The sequence below is a fragment of the Lepidochelys kempii genome, chromosome 8 (genome assembly GCF_965140285.1).
Source record: "Lepidochelys kempii isolate rLepKem1 chromosome 8, rLepKem1.hap1, whole genome shotgun sequence".
Lineage (NCBI taxonomy): Eukaryota > Metazoa > Chordata > Testudines > Cheloniidae > Lepidochelys > Lepidochelys kempii.
The window spans coordinates 89,039,422-89,054,118 of NC_136387.1; the positions used below are offsets into that span (position 1 = coordinate 89,039,422).

General features: G+C 41.6%; 1 protein-coding gene across 3 annotated transcripts in view; it reads right to left on the bottom strand.

Annotated features, from left to right (window-relative positions):
* PDE4B (phosphodiesterase 4B) overlaps window positions 1-14,697 on the bottom strand; it is a 395,151-nt gene that overhangs the window by 90,699 nt on the left and 289,755 nt on the right. The window lies entirely within an intron of this gene.

Below are 14,697 nucleotides of genomic sequence, written 5' to 3' on the forward strand. Positions count from 1 at the left end.
AAATACACTTTTGCTGATATAGGGCAGGATTTGGTCTAAGTTAACATATTTACCTTACAGCTCCTTCTCGCACTGTACATATTTTCTCTTCCTCCAGTCTGAATTTTGCTGAGCTCAACATACTTGTAATCCACTCAGCACACATACAGATTACTCCTCCAGGCTCCGTGGTTTTCCTCGACCCTCTCTTCAGGGTTACACTTGTGATACAGGTCAACTCCCTTTTACTAATCTCAATTAGCTGAGCCCCAGTGACGATCCTCACAGTGTTAACATGCAATAATGTAGATGAAATGCACACAATCCAGTTGACATCTTCGAACAGCATTACTGAACAAGCTAGTCCAGGCCCAGCTTTTATAGCCGTGTCTAGTATGAGATATGAGCTAACAGACAGTTTTCAAGGCTTAACACAGATGCACATAAAATAGTTGACTTCAGAATGGTACAAAGCTTACTGTTAGGGAATATGTACCAGGAAAGCCTGAAGTAGCTGAATACCAATCTCACCATACTCATTTGAAGGTACAAAGATGGTGAAGGACTTGAAGAACTATGCTATCCATACGCAGTGTATTAATTCTCTTTAGAATGCATGCAGCTCAGCTCAACAACTGTAATCCGCACTGCAGCCAACCACTGACAGCAGTCAAAGTTATGCATCCTCAACAATTCTGGAAGTCAGGTCACTTATTTAGGAGCCTAATTTCAGGCAACCAAGTTTGAAGATTGTGGCCTGTACTTTCAAATACATTTCACAGCTTAACCATTGTGAGAAATACTTCTTTAGCTCATCCACTTTCAAACTGCTAGGTTGAGCAAAATGGAGTTTGTTTTTTATTTAAAATCTTCTGTCACCATTTCCATGCACACCCACTTTCTTACGGGTTTATAACTTGGTTGTTGAAGCATGTGATTGAAGTCACTTTGGACATTTTAGCAGGAGACACCCCTCATAAACTTCCAAAATAAGCAGGCTGGCCAGTTTTGGTTGGGTTTTTGGAACCAGTCTGACTGATGTAAATACCATATGTGCTGCAATATCTAAGCAAAACCAAAATGAATTAACGATAAATTCAGTCTGTATTTTCTTGCTTTTTCAGTTTATGTCAAAGCCTGTTTGTTATTATACAGGGCTAAATTGTGTTCCCCTTAAATGCAAATAGTTCCATTGAAATCAATGGCTGTGACTCAGGGCCGGCTCTACCGTTTTTGCAGCCCCAAGCAGTGAAAAAACCTGTTGCCACCGAATTGCCACCACGGATGGAGGAACAGAGAAGCTGCTGCCGATATGCCACCGCTGCCGCCCCTTTCTGACTGCCGCCCCAAGCACCTGCTTGGAACACTGGTGCCTTGAGCCGGCCCTGCTGTGACTATGATTTGAGATAGAGTAACTTTACTGTTTATTCATGTGGGTGTCAGGTTTGGGTCTATACTTTTATCTTTTTGCAGTGTTTGTTTTGGCTACGTTAGTGTCCTGCAACTTCCTAGATCATTCTTTTCTAAAGGTTTACTTAAAGTGTGACTGAGAAATTTGAGTAGACATCAGTTGTTCCATTAGCAATGAAATACACATATTTATTTTGAAGTTTGTGTCTAACACCTTTGTGGAGCCATCTAATTTCTTGTTTGTATTCCCATATGGCATGTAACCACAGAAAACTCAAGTGCTCACAACATCACTGCTATGCACAACTGAAACAGGAATCATGGATCGGAAGTAATAATGAGTGCATGTAACTGATCCCATAGTTCATGAAAAAGGGGTATGGATTCCATAAAAAGAACCTTGCCTCTTTCTGGTTCTTCAGTATTTATTTCATAAAACTGATTCTTGAGACGTTTGATCAGTGTTTTATAACTGGTGTTCAATTTAAACTAAAAAAGTGAAATCTCCAATTGTAAACTACAATATTGTAGACAGAATAATTGTAGGCCAATCTGGTCCACTAAGCCACTACCCTCTCCTCATTCAGGAAGTGAGTAAACAATAATAATAATAATAGTTTTAAAAAATCCAAACGTTTATTTTAACCACCATGATGTGGACTTGCCTAAACTGAGTACCTGGAGGATTTCCTTACTGTAATCCCGGTCTTCCTCCTCCTTCCCTTCCAGCTGGCTGCTACCTACACTTGTCCTGTCTAATGATGGATTGTAAGTTCTTTTGGGTGGGGAGCTCATTTATCTATTTGTCTTGTAAAATGCACAACATGCTCTTGACATCTGTAAAAATAAATAAATAGTAAGCGAGGCATTGCTGAGCTACTACACAGGAAGGCTGATCAGATGTGCCAATCTGTTATACAACAGGACATGAGGTCACTGTTACGGTTGTACATTAGTGTGTGAGTTGGATGAAGTTTAGGGTGTGTATTTCTTTTCATGTCTGTTGAAGTTGGACGTGTAACCCTTATAGGCTGTGAGTGCATTAGGTGGCAAGGAACACAGGAGACTTTTCTCTTCCCTTCTTACTTTAAGGTTTTATTAAACATGTTATTTCCTTTGTCTGGAGGGTTTGAATTATGCCTGAAAGCAACCTTAACTTCCAGCAAATGAGGAGAGGCATTGCTGAGATATGACACAGGAAGGTTGGTGAAGTATGCAAGAAAGACAGCAACGCTACAGATGCCTAAAGGACCTGAGGGTTAAAAAAAAAAGGCTTTTTGAAGAAAATCAGTGACTATGGTTTTAATATTTTCTCTCTTTGTGAGCTAAGTTATGCATTTGGAAGTATCACCCTTATGAACTGTAGGGAATTTTTTTTTTTTAAGCAGATGGATATGCAAAGAAATCCCAGTGCAAGCCAGGTTACTTGACAGGTCTTGCAGAGAGAGAATGAGAATCTTACAGTACAGAAATGAACTGTTATTACAGACAGGATGATCAGGATCAACCAAAACATTCTGGATCTCAACACCCTCCCCTCAAACTTGCTCCTGCCCTATTTCCATTATGGGCTGAACAAAAACTATAGATACAAGCATCCTCAAGCTTTTGGGCAAGCCAGATTCGGATCTGGAAGTCTGCTTTAGATCTGAACTTTGTGGCTTGGGCCTTTTTCTAATCGTTATGATATTCATATCATTCGAACAGCTGAGCAAAGGCATAGAGGGTTACTGTGGTGACACATACTATTGTCCCCTTCCAAACACCAGGCACCAAGCATATACTTAGTGTTACTTTTTGCACAAACACTTCAGCCTCTCATAGATTAAAATCAGAATTCTTTTTCTTGACAAGCAATGAGTCAAAACGTTACCCTCAAGCTGTTATCTAACAGAATAGGGTGTGACTACAGCAACTCGTCTTGAAACAGCAGTAACAGCCAAAGCATCAGAAGTATATGCTGCCTACTCTAATGTGGCAATTTGTGCCAGAAACATTTTTGAAGAACTGTTTATTTAATATACCAAATACCATGTATTTATTCATAAAAGAACAACTGATAAAGTACTAGTAGCAACACATTGTGCACGGAGAACTGGGCAGTGAAACATAAATGTACCATTATGTACATTTGTACTTGGGTTCAGATTTTTCACAGTTTTAATGCTTCTAAAAACCACATATTGGGCTGGAAAAATACAAGACCAGATCTTCTTCTGGCCTTTCAGTTCCTCGAAGCTGGATACACATCAAGTTATTTAGCTCAAGATTTATTCTGGCAAGTAAATGACTCCTTAAGGCATTACAAAACCCCATGAAAATGATAAAAGCAAAGAACAATATTAAGATATGTGACGTGGTTAAGGTTCCTACTCAGAGCTCAAGTATGAAAACTGCAGAAAAACCTGAGAGTCTCTGGACTAAATTTAGAAGTGTGAGCAACAAGGGTGATGTCGTGGTGGGAGTCTGCTATAGACCACAGGACCAGGGGGATGAGGTGGACGAGGCTTTCTTCCGGCAACTCACGGAAGTTACTAGATCGCAGGCCCTGGTTCTCATGGGAGACTTCAATCACCCTGATATCTGCTAGGAGAGCAATACAGCGGTGCACAGACAATCCAGGAAGTTTTTGGAAAGTGTAGGGGACAATTTTCTGGTGCAAGTGTGGAGGAACCAACTAGGGGCAGAGCTCTTCTTGACCTGCTGTTCACAAACCGGGAAGAATTAGTAGGGGAAGCAAAAGTGGATGGGAACCTGGGAGGCAGTGACCATGAGATGGTCAAGTTCAGGATCCTGACACAGGGAAGAAAGGAGAGCAGCAGAATACGGACCCTGGACTTCAAAAAAGCAGACTTTGACTCCCTCAGGGAACTGATGGGCAGGATCCCCTGGGAGAATAACATGAGGGGGAAAGGAGTCCAGGAGAGTTGACTGTATTTTAAAGAATCCTTATTGAGGTTACAGGGACAAACCATCCCGATGTGTAGAAAGAATAGTAAATATGGCAGGCAACCAGCTTGACTTAACAGTGAAATCCTTGCTGATCTTAAACACAAAAAAGAAGCTTACAAGAAGTAGAAGGTTGGACAAATGACCAGGGAAGAGTATAAAAATATGCTCGGGCATGCAGAATGAAATCAGGAAGGCCAAATCACACTTGGAATTGCAGCTAGCAAGAGATGTTAAGAGTAACAAGAAGGGTTTCTTCAGGTATGTTAGCAACAAGAAGAAAGTCAAGGGAAGTGTGGGCCCCTTACTGAATGAGGGAGGCAACCTAGTGACAGAGGATGTGGAAAAAGCTAATGTACTCAATGCTTTTTTTGCCTCTGTCTTCACGAACAAGGTCAGCTCCCAGACTACTGCACTGGGCAGCACAGCATGGGGAGGAGGTGACCAGCCCTCTGTGGAGAAAGAGGTGGTTAGGGACTATTTAGAAAAGCTGGACGAGCACAAGTCCATGGGGCCGGATGCGCTGCAGCCGAGAGTGCTAAAGAAGTTGGCGGATGTGATTGCAGAGCCATTGGCCATTATCTTTGAAAACTCATGGCGAACGGGGGAAGTCCTGGACGACTGGAAAAAGGCTAATGGTAGTGCCCATCTTTAAAAAAGGGAAGGAGAAGGATCCTGGGAACTACAGGCCAGTTAGCCTCACCTCAGTCCCTGGAAAAATCATGGAGCAGGTCCTCGAGGAATCAATTCTGAAGCACTTAGAGGAGAGGATAGTGATCAGGAACAGTCAGCATGGATTCACCAAGGGCAAGTCATGCCTGACTAATCTAATTGCCTTCTATGACGAGATAACTGGCTCTGTGGATGAGGGGAAAGCGGTGGATGTGTTGTTCCTTGACTTTAGCAAAGCTTTTGACATAGTCTCCCACAGTATTCTTGCCAGCAAGTTAAAGAAGTATGGGCTTGATGAATGGACTATAAGGTGGATAGAAAGTTGGCTAGATTGTCAGGCTCAACGGGTAGTGATCAATGGCTCCATGTCTAGTTGGCAGCTGGTATCAAGTGGAGTGCCCCAAGGGTCGGTTCTGGGGCCGGTTTTGTTCAATATCTTCAAAAATGATCTGGAGGATGGTGTGGATTGCACCCTCAGCAAGTTTGCAGATGACACTAAACTGGGAGGAGAGATCGATACGCTGGAGGGTAGGGATAGGATACAGAGGGACCTAGACAAATTGGAGGATTGGGCCAAAATAAATCTGATGAGGTTCAACAAGGACAAGTGCAGAGTCCTGCTCTTAGGACGGAAGAATCCCATGAACCGCTACAGACTAGGGACCGAATGGCTCGGCAGCAGTTCTGCAGAAAAGAACCTAGGGGTTACAGTGGACAAGAAGCTGGATATGAGTCAACAGTGTGCCCTTGTTGCCAAGAAGGCCAATGGCATTTCGGGATGTATATGTAGGGGCATTGCCAGCAGATCAAGGGACGTGGTCGTTCCCCTCTATTCGACATTGGTGAGGCCTCATCTGGAGTACTGTGTCCAGTTTTGGGCCCCACACTACAAGAAGGATGTGGAAGAATTGGAAAGAGTCCAGCGGAGGGCAACAAAAATGATTAGGGGACTGGAACACATGACTTATGAGGAGAGGTTGAGGGAACTGGGATTGTTTAGTCCGTGGAAGAGAAGAATGAGGGGGGATTTGATAGCTGCTTTCAACTACCTGAAAGGGGGTGGATCTAGGATGGATCTAGACCAAAGAGGATGGATCTAGACTGTTGTCAGTGGTAGCAGATGACAGAACAAGGAGTAATGGTCTCAAGTTGCAGTGGGGGTGGTTTAGGTTGGATATTAGGAAAATCTTTTTCACTAGGAGGGTGGTGAAGCACTGGAATGCATTACCTAGGGAGGTGGTGGAATCTCCTTCCTTAGAATTTTTTAAGGTCAGGTTTGACAAAGCCCTGGCTGGGATGATTTAGTTGGGGTTGGTCCTGCTTTGAGCAGGGGGTTGGACTAGATGACCTCCTGAGGTCCCTTCCAACCCTGTTATTCTATGATTCCTATGAAACCCAAATTCAGAGCACTGGTTTATACAGTATGCAATGAAGGAGATTCCTATAATCACTATGCTATATTATGGCTCTTAAGAATGACTTAAGTACATCTACAAAATGATATATAGCTGAATAGACATCAGTATTTTCTTTTATGAATGACTCAGTACATATCCTTATTTGTGCACAGAAAATCAACAGAAAAAGCTCAGCTAAATAACAATGGTATTTACAGACATCTAGCTAAAAGACATACATACCCTAATTGTAAAATTTGATCACAGAGGGCTCTTCAATCTAGCAGACAAAGATATAACAAGATCTAGTAGCTGGAAGTTGAAGCTAGCCAAAGTCACATTAGAAATAAGCTGCACATTTTTAACAGTGGGGGTAACTAAACACTGGAACAATTTACCAAGAATTATGGTGCATTCTCCATCACTGGAAATTTTTAAATCAAGATTGGATTTTTTCTAAAATATCTGCTCTTGTTCAAACAGGAATTAATTGAGAAAAGTCCTATGGCTTTTGGTTTTACACAGGTGGTCACTTTAGATGATCACCGGGACCCTTCTGGCTTTATAATCTATGGTAAAATAGGCATTTGTTAACGATTGACTTGTGTAAACTATGAAGTCTATGTGCAAGAAAATAATAGAAAAGCAAAGACTGAATTGCTGGCTTATTAAAAAGGTTAGAGTAGATTCCTACTGTAGAAAGACTTATTGAGACAAATGGCCTTTTACATAATCCCTGAGGCCTTTTTATTTTTAAAATAAATGCAGTTCAGGAACAGGCATGAATCATCAACCAGACATTAGTTGGGTTGAGTTCATTCCAAAGATCAATGAACAACAACAGAAACAAAACAACAGATCAAAAGGGAAACTCCATGGACACCGCTAGTCAGCAAAGAGTAAGACTGACATGAAAACGAAACTAAGGACATATTCAGACTAGAAACCAGAAAAAGAGAAGAATTTTACCACATCCTGTGAACTGCTGTTCCATCAGGGCCAAATCCTGGCCACTACATGGATCCACAGTGGGGAGGGAGAAACCCCTTCTCACCCCACACCTGCATAAGAACCAGGCAGAATTGCAGCCTCTGTATCTGAGGGAGCACGGGGACTGCTCTGTGCCTACTGTCGTGGGAGGGCATGAACCCCACAAAAAGAGTAAGATGAAACATAGAGGAGGCAATGGCACAGCTCCCCTATACACCAACCCAGGGTCATCCTTAGCTATTCTGGGGCCCTACGCAGCCCACCCACGGGGGGGAGGGGGAAGGGGGCAGGCCTCCGCAGGGAGGGTGGGGGGGCTCTGGCTTGGGGGATGGGGGGACCACCCCCAGCACTCAACGGCGGCGCGGCTGGGGCCGGGCCACTTCACTTCCCACCGCCGGTGAGTACAGGCCTGGCCCTGCTGCACTCCTCAGGGGAGTGGGGGCGGGGCTGGGGCGGAGCATGGTGGGAAGAGGTGGGACTCGGGCGGGGAAGGGGCCAGGGGCGGGAAGAGGTGGGGTGGGGTGGGGCTGGGGCTGGGGCTGGAGCAGTACGCAGCTGTGCAGGGCACCAGGAAACGTGAAGCCCCAAATTTCCTGGTGCCTTACGCAGCTGCATACTTTGCATCTGGGTAAGGACGGCCCTGCACCAACCCAAGGAGCTGGCTGGCAACACTGGAGTAGTAAGTGGAAACCCCAAAAGCAGTGTGTGCATTACTTCTGCAATGCCACAGAGTCCTGGGAGAAGACAGTATGTCTGCTTGCGCTCCCTCTGGGGCAATGCGGCTGTACCATTAGGTACATTCAAGCCCTTCATCATATTTACTCTGTCTTATTAAGAAAACTCCCAGGAGTCACGGGGAATGTTAGGTATGCAGGGAACACAGAATTAAAAGGGATCTTGTATTCTTCTATGGATGAAAAAGCTATATAAAAAGCTAGGTATTGTTATTATTATTACTTTATTATTATATTATTCAAGATATTTCTCTAATATAAATGAGAATATTTTGTAATAATACATAATAATAATAACAAAGTAATAATAATAATAGAACTAGGTAAGCCTTTTGCCTTATGTTTGTATTTAGTAACATAATTTATTTTAACAAGGGGAACTGCATTCTCCCTCAGTCCTTCTGCATTTCACGCCCTAATAAAACCATAATAAACAGTAAGAACAGAAAAAGAACAAGGAGTACTTGTGGCACCTTAGAGACTAACAAATGTATTTGAGCATAAGCTTTTGTGGGCTGAAACCCACTTCATTGGATGCGTGCAGTGGAAAATACAGTAAGAAGATAGATAGATAGATAGATAGATACACAGAGAACATGAAAAAATGGGTGTTGCCATACCCACTATAACGAGAATGATCAGTTAAGGTGAGCTATTATCAGCAGAAGAAAAAACACCATTTGTAGTAATAATCAGGATGGCCTGTGTCCAACAGTAGGGGGAAAAAGACAAGAAGGTGTAACAGTAGGGGGAAAAATAAGCATGGGGAAATAGTTTTACCTTGTGTAATGACCCATCCACTCCCAGTCTTTATTCAAGCCTAATTTAATGGTGTCCAGTTTGCAAATTAATTTCAATTCAGCAGTTTCTCGCTGGAGTCTGTTTTTGAAGTTTTTTGTTCTAGTATTGCCACATTTAGGTCTGTAATCAAGTGACCAGAGAGATTGAAGTGTTCTCCGACTGGTTTTTGAATGTTATAATTCTTGACGTCTGATTTGTGTCCATTTATTCTTTTGCGTAGAGACTGTCCAGTTTGGCCAATGTACATAGCAGAGGGGCATTGCTGGCACATATCACATTGGTAGATGTGCTGGTGAACGAGCCTCTGATAGTGCAAGAACAGAGACAGCCAGTAGATGGCACAAGTTAACAGTAACTTGCTTAGACACCTGCTGATTGAGGCACTTGTTTCAGTCATGGATGCAAAAACTATTACTGCAACAAATTAATAAACAGAGGAATAACAAAATGAAATGCCAAGAGAAATTCCACTTGAATGTAAAATACAACTAAGTCCTACGCACCATGCTGGAAAACACACAGACTTAATAAAAAACAAACCCACAATTTTCCCACATTCTGCTCTTCATAGAATATCAGGGTTGGAAGGGACCTCAGGAGGTCATCTAGTCCAACCCCCTGCTCAAAGCAGGACCAATCCCCAATTTTTGCCCCAGATCACTAAATGGCCCCCTCAAGGATTGAACTCAGAACCCTGGGTTTAGCAGGCCAAGGCTCAAACCACTGAGCTAGGCATCCCGCCCTCCCTGCTCTTTTACATGGTGAAACCCCACTGAATTCAAAGTGATTGCACTGACTAATTTAGGGGGCAAATCCAATTAGTACCTTCATAGCCAAAGAGATTTCCTGGGGAGAAGGACTGGTGTGTTTCCTATTGCACAGGGTTTGGAATGAGAAGGGTCTGCTCTATTAGGTGGGAGGGGGTCAGAGGATCCAGGGCTCAGTAGATCCTCCTGTCCTCCCTCAAGGTCACCTTGAGGCAGCAAAGACCACTGGGCAGAAGTAATTGACTCAGAGTGGCTGCAGAATGACTCCACAGTCTCTTTCATATGATCCCTGCAGAGATGCAACACTCCATAAGAACGGCCATACTGGGTCAGACCAAAGGTCCATCTAGCCTAGTATTCTGTCTTCCGACAGTGGCCAATGCCAGGTGCCCCAGAGAGAATGAACAGAACAGGTAATCATGAAGTGAGCCATTCCCTGTCTCCCATTCCCAGATTCTGGCAAACAGAGGTTAGGAACACTATCCCTGCGCATCCTGGCTAATAGCCATTGATGAGACCTATCTTCCATGAATTTATCTAGTTCTTTTCTGAACCCTGTTATAGTCTTGGCCTTCACAACATCCTCTGGGAAAGAGTTCCACAGGATGACTGTGCATTGTGTGAAGAAATACTTCCTTTTGTTTCTTTTAAACCTGCTGCCTATTAATTTCATTTGGTGACCCCTAGTTCTTGTGTTATGAGAAGGAGTAAATAACACTTCCTTATTTACTTTCTCCACACCAGTCATGATTTTATAGACCTCTATCATATTCCCCCTTAGTCGTCTCTTTTCCAAGCTGAAAGGTCCCAGTCTTATTAATCTCTCCTCATACGGCTGCTGTTCCATACCCCTAATAATTTTTGTTGCCCTTTTCTGAACTTTTTCCAATTCCAATCTATCATTTTTGAGATGGGGCGACTACATCTGCACGTGGTAATCAAGATTTGAGTGCACCATGGATTTATATAGAGGCAATATGATATTTTCTGTCTTATTATCTATCCCTCTCCTAATGGTTCCCAACATTATTAATGATTCATAACATTGTTTGCTTTTTTGACTGTTGCTGCACATGTTTTCAGAGAACTATCCATAATGACTCCAAGATCTTTCCTTCGTGGTAACAGCTAATTTAGACCCCATCATTTTATACTTATAGTTGGGATTATGTTTTCCAATATGCATTACTTTGAAATTCAGTGTTGGTAAATGCATCTGCCACTTTGTTGTGCAGTCGCCCAGTTTTGAGAGATCCTTTTGTAGCTCTTCGCAGTCTGCCTTGGACTTAGCTATCTTGAGTAGTTTTGTATCATCTGCAAATTTTGCCACCTCACTGTTTACCCCTTTTTCCAGATCATTTATGAATATGGTGAATAGGACTCGTCCCAGTACAGACCCTTGAAAACTGATCATTTATTCCTACCCTTTGTGTCCTATCTTTTAACCAGCTACCAATCCATGAGAGGACCTTCCCTCTTATCCCATGACAGCTTACCTTGTTTAAGAGCCTTTGGTGAGGGACCTTGTCAAAGGCTTTCTGAAAATCTAAGTACACTATATCCACTGGTTCCCCTTTAGAGACGCGCTTGTTGACCCCCTCAAAGAATTTTAGTAGATTGGTGAGGCATGGATTTCCCTTTACAAAAACCATGTTGACTCTTCCCCAACAAATTATGTTCATCTATGTGTCTGACAATTTTGTTCTTTACTATAGTTTCAACCAGTTTGCTCGGTACTGAAGTCAGGCTTACCAGCCTGTAATTGCCGGGATCACCTCTGGAGCCCTTTTTAAAAATTGGTGTCACAGTAGCTATTTTCCAGTTATTTGGTACAGAAGCTGATTTAAATGATAGGTTACAGACCTATTGTAGTAGTTGTACAATTTCAAATTTAAATTCCTTCAGAACTCTTTGGTGAATACCATCTGGTCCTGATGACTTATTACTGTCTAGTTTATCAGTTTGTTCCAAAACCTCCTCTAATGACACCTCAATCTGGGACAGTTCCTCAGATTTGTCATCTAAGAAGAATGGCTCAGGTTTGGGAATCTCCCTCACATCCTCAGCCATGAAGACCAATGCAAAGTAGAGCTGTCAATTAATCGCAGTTAACTCACATGATTAACTCAAAAAATTAATCACGATTAAACAATTAATCGTGATTAATCGCAGTTTTAATTGCATTGTTAAACAATAGAATACCAATTGAAATTTATTAAATATTATTGGATGTTTTTCTACATTTTCAAATATATTGATTTCAATTACAACACAGAATACAAAGTGTACACTGCTCATTTTATATTATTTTTTATTACAAATATTTGCACTGTAAACATGATAAACAAAAGAAACGGCATTTTTCAATTCACCTCATACAAGTATTGTAGTGCAATCTCTTTATCGTGAAAGTGCAAATTACAAATGTAGTTTTTTTCTGTTACATAACTGCACTCAAAAACAAAACAATGTAAAACTTCAGAGCCTACAAGTCCATCAGTCCTAATTCTTGTTCAGCCAATCGCTAAGACTCACAAGTTTGTTTACATTTACAGGAGATAATGCTGCCCTCTTCTTATTTACAGTGTCACCAGACAGTGAGAACAGGCATTTGCATGGCACTTTTGTAGCCAGCACTGCAAGGTATTTATGTGCCAGATATGCTAAACATTCGTATGCACCTTCATGCTTCAGCCACCGTTCCAGAGGACATGCTTCCATGCTGATGATGCTTGTTAAAAAAAATAATGCGTTAATTAAATTTGTGACTGAACTCCTTGGGGGGAATTGCATGTCTCTGGCTCTATTTTACCTGCATTCTGCCATATATTTCATCTTATAGTAGTCTCGGATGATGACTCAGCACAGGTTGTTCATTTTAAGAACACTTTCGCTGCAGATCTGACAAAACGCGAAGAAGGTACCAATGTGAGATTTCTAAAGATAGCTACAGCACTCAAGCCAAGGTTTAAGAATCTGAAATGACTTCCAAAATCTGAGAAGGATGATGTTTGGAGCATGCTTTCAGAAGTCTTAAAGGAGCAACACTCCAATGTGAAACTACAGAACCCAAACCACCAAAAAAAAAAAAAATCAGCCTTCTGCTGGTGGCATCAGACCCAGACGATGAAAATGAACATGCATCTGCTTGCACTGCTTTGGACTGTTATCGAGCAGAACCCGTCATCAGCATGGAACGTCCTCTGGAATGGTGGTTGAAGCATGAAGGGACATATGAATCTTTAGCGCATCTGTCATGTAAATATTTTGCAGTGGCAGCTACAACAGTGCCATGAGAACACCTGTTCTCACTTTCAGGTGACACTGGGAACAAGAAGCGGAAAGCATTATCTCCTGCAAATGTAAACAAACTTGTTTGTCTGAGCAATTGGCTGAACAAGAAGTAGGACTGAGTGGACTTGTAGGCTCTAAAATTTTACATTGTTTTATTTTTGAATGCAGGCGGTTTTTGTACATAATTTTACATTTGTAAGTTCAACTTTCATGATAAAGAGATTGCACTACAGTACTTGTATTAGGTGAATTGAAAAAAATACTATTTCTTTTGTTTTTTACAGTGCAAATATTTGTAATCAAAAATAAATATAAAGTTAGGACTGTACACTTTGTATTCCATGTTATAATTGAGATCAATATATTTGAAAATGTAAAAAAATCCAAAAATTTAAATAAATGGTATTCTATTATTAACAGTGCGATTAATCACGATTAATTTTTTTAATCACTTGACAGTCCTAATGCAAAGAATTAATTTTGTTTCTCTGCAATGGCCTTATCGTCCTTGAGAGCTCCTTTAGCATCTCGATCGTCCAGTGGCCCCACTGGTTATTTAGCAGGCTTCCTGCTTCTGATGTACTTACAAATTTTTTTGCTATTACTTTTTGAGTCTTTGACTAGCTTTTCTTCAAAGTCTTTTTTGGCCTTCCTAATTATATTTTTACACTTCATTTGCCAGAGTTTATGCTCCTTTCTATTTTCCTCACTAGGATTTAACTTCCACGTTTTAAAGGATGGCTTTTTGCCTCTCGCTGCTTCTTTTACTTTGTTGTTTAGACACAGTGGCACTTTATTGGTTCTCTTACTATGTTTTTTAATTTGGGGTATACATAGGGTGACCAGACAGCAAGTGTGAAAAATCAGGACAGGGGATGGGGGGGGGGGATAATAAGCGCCTGTTTAAGACAAAGCCCCAAATATCAGGACTGTCCCTATAAAATTGGGACATCTGGTCACCCTTCATATACATTTAAGTTGAGCCTCTATTATGGTGTCTTTAAAATTTTCCATGCAGCTTGCAAGGATTTGACTTTTGGCGCTGTAACTTTTAATTTCTGTTTAACTAACCTCCTCATTTTTTTTGTTGCTCCCCTTTCTGAAATTAAATGCTACAGTGTTGGGCTGCTGTGGTGTTTTCCCTGCCACAGGGATGTTAAATGTAATTATATTATGGTCAATATTACCAAGCGGTCCAGCTATATTCACCTCTTGGACCAGATCCCGTGTTCCACTTAGGACTAAATCAAGAATTGCCTCTCCTCTGGTGGGTTCCAGGACTAGCTGCTCCAAGCAGCAGTCATTTAAGGTGTCAAGAAACTTTATCTCTGCATCCTGTCATCCTGAGGTGACTTGCACCCAGTCAACATTGGGATAGCTGAAATCCCCCATTATTATTTAGTTTTTTATTTTAATAGTCTCTCTAATCTCTCTGAGTATTTCACAATCACTATCACCATCTTGGTCAGGTGGTCGGTAATATATCTCTACTGCTATATTATTATTATAGCATGGAATTACTATCCACAGAGAGTCTATGGTACAATTTGGTTCATTTAAGATTTTTACTTTATTTGATTCTATGCTTTCTTTCACATATAGTGCCGCTTCCCCACCAGCACGACCTGCTCTGTCTTTCAGATATATTTTGTACCCTGGTATTACTGTGTCCCATTGATTATCCTTGTTCCACCAAGTTTCTAT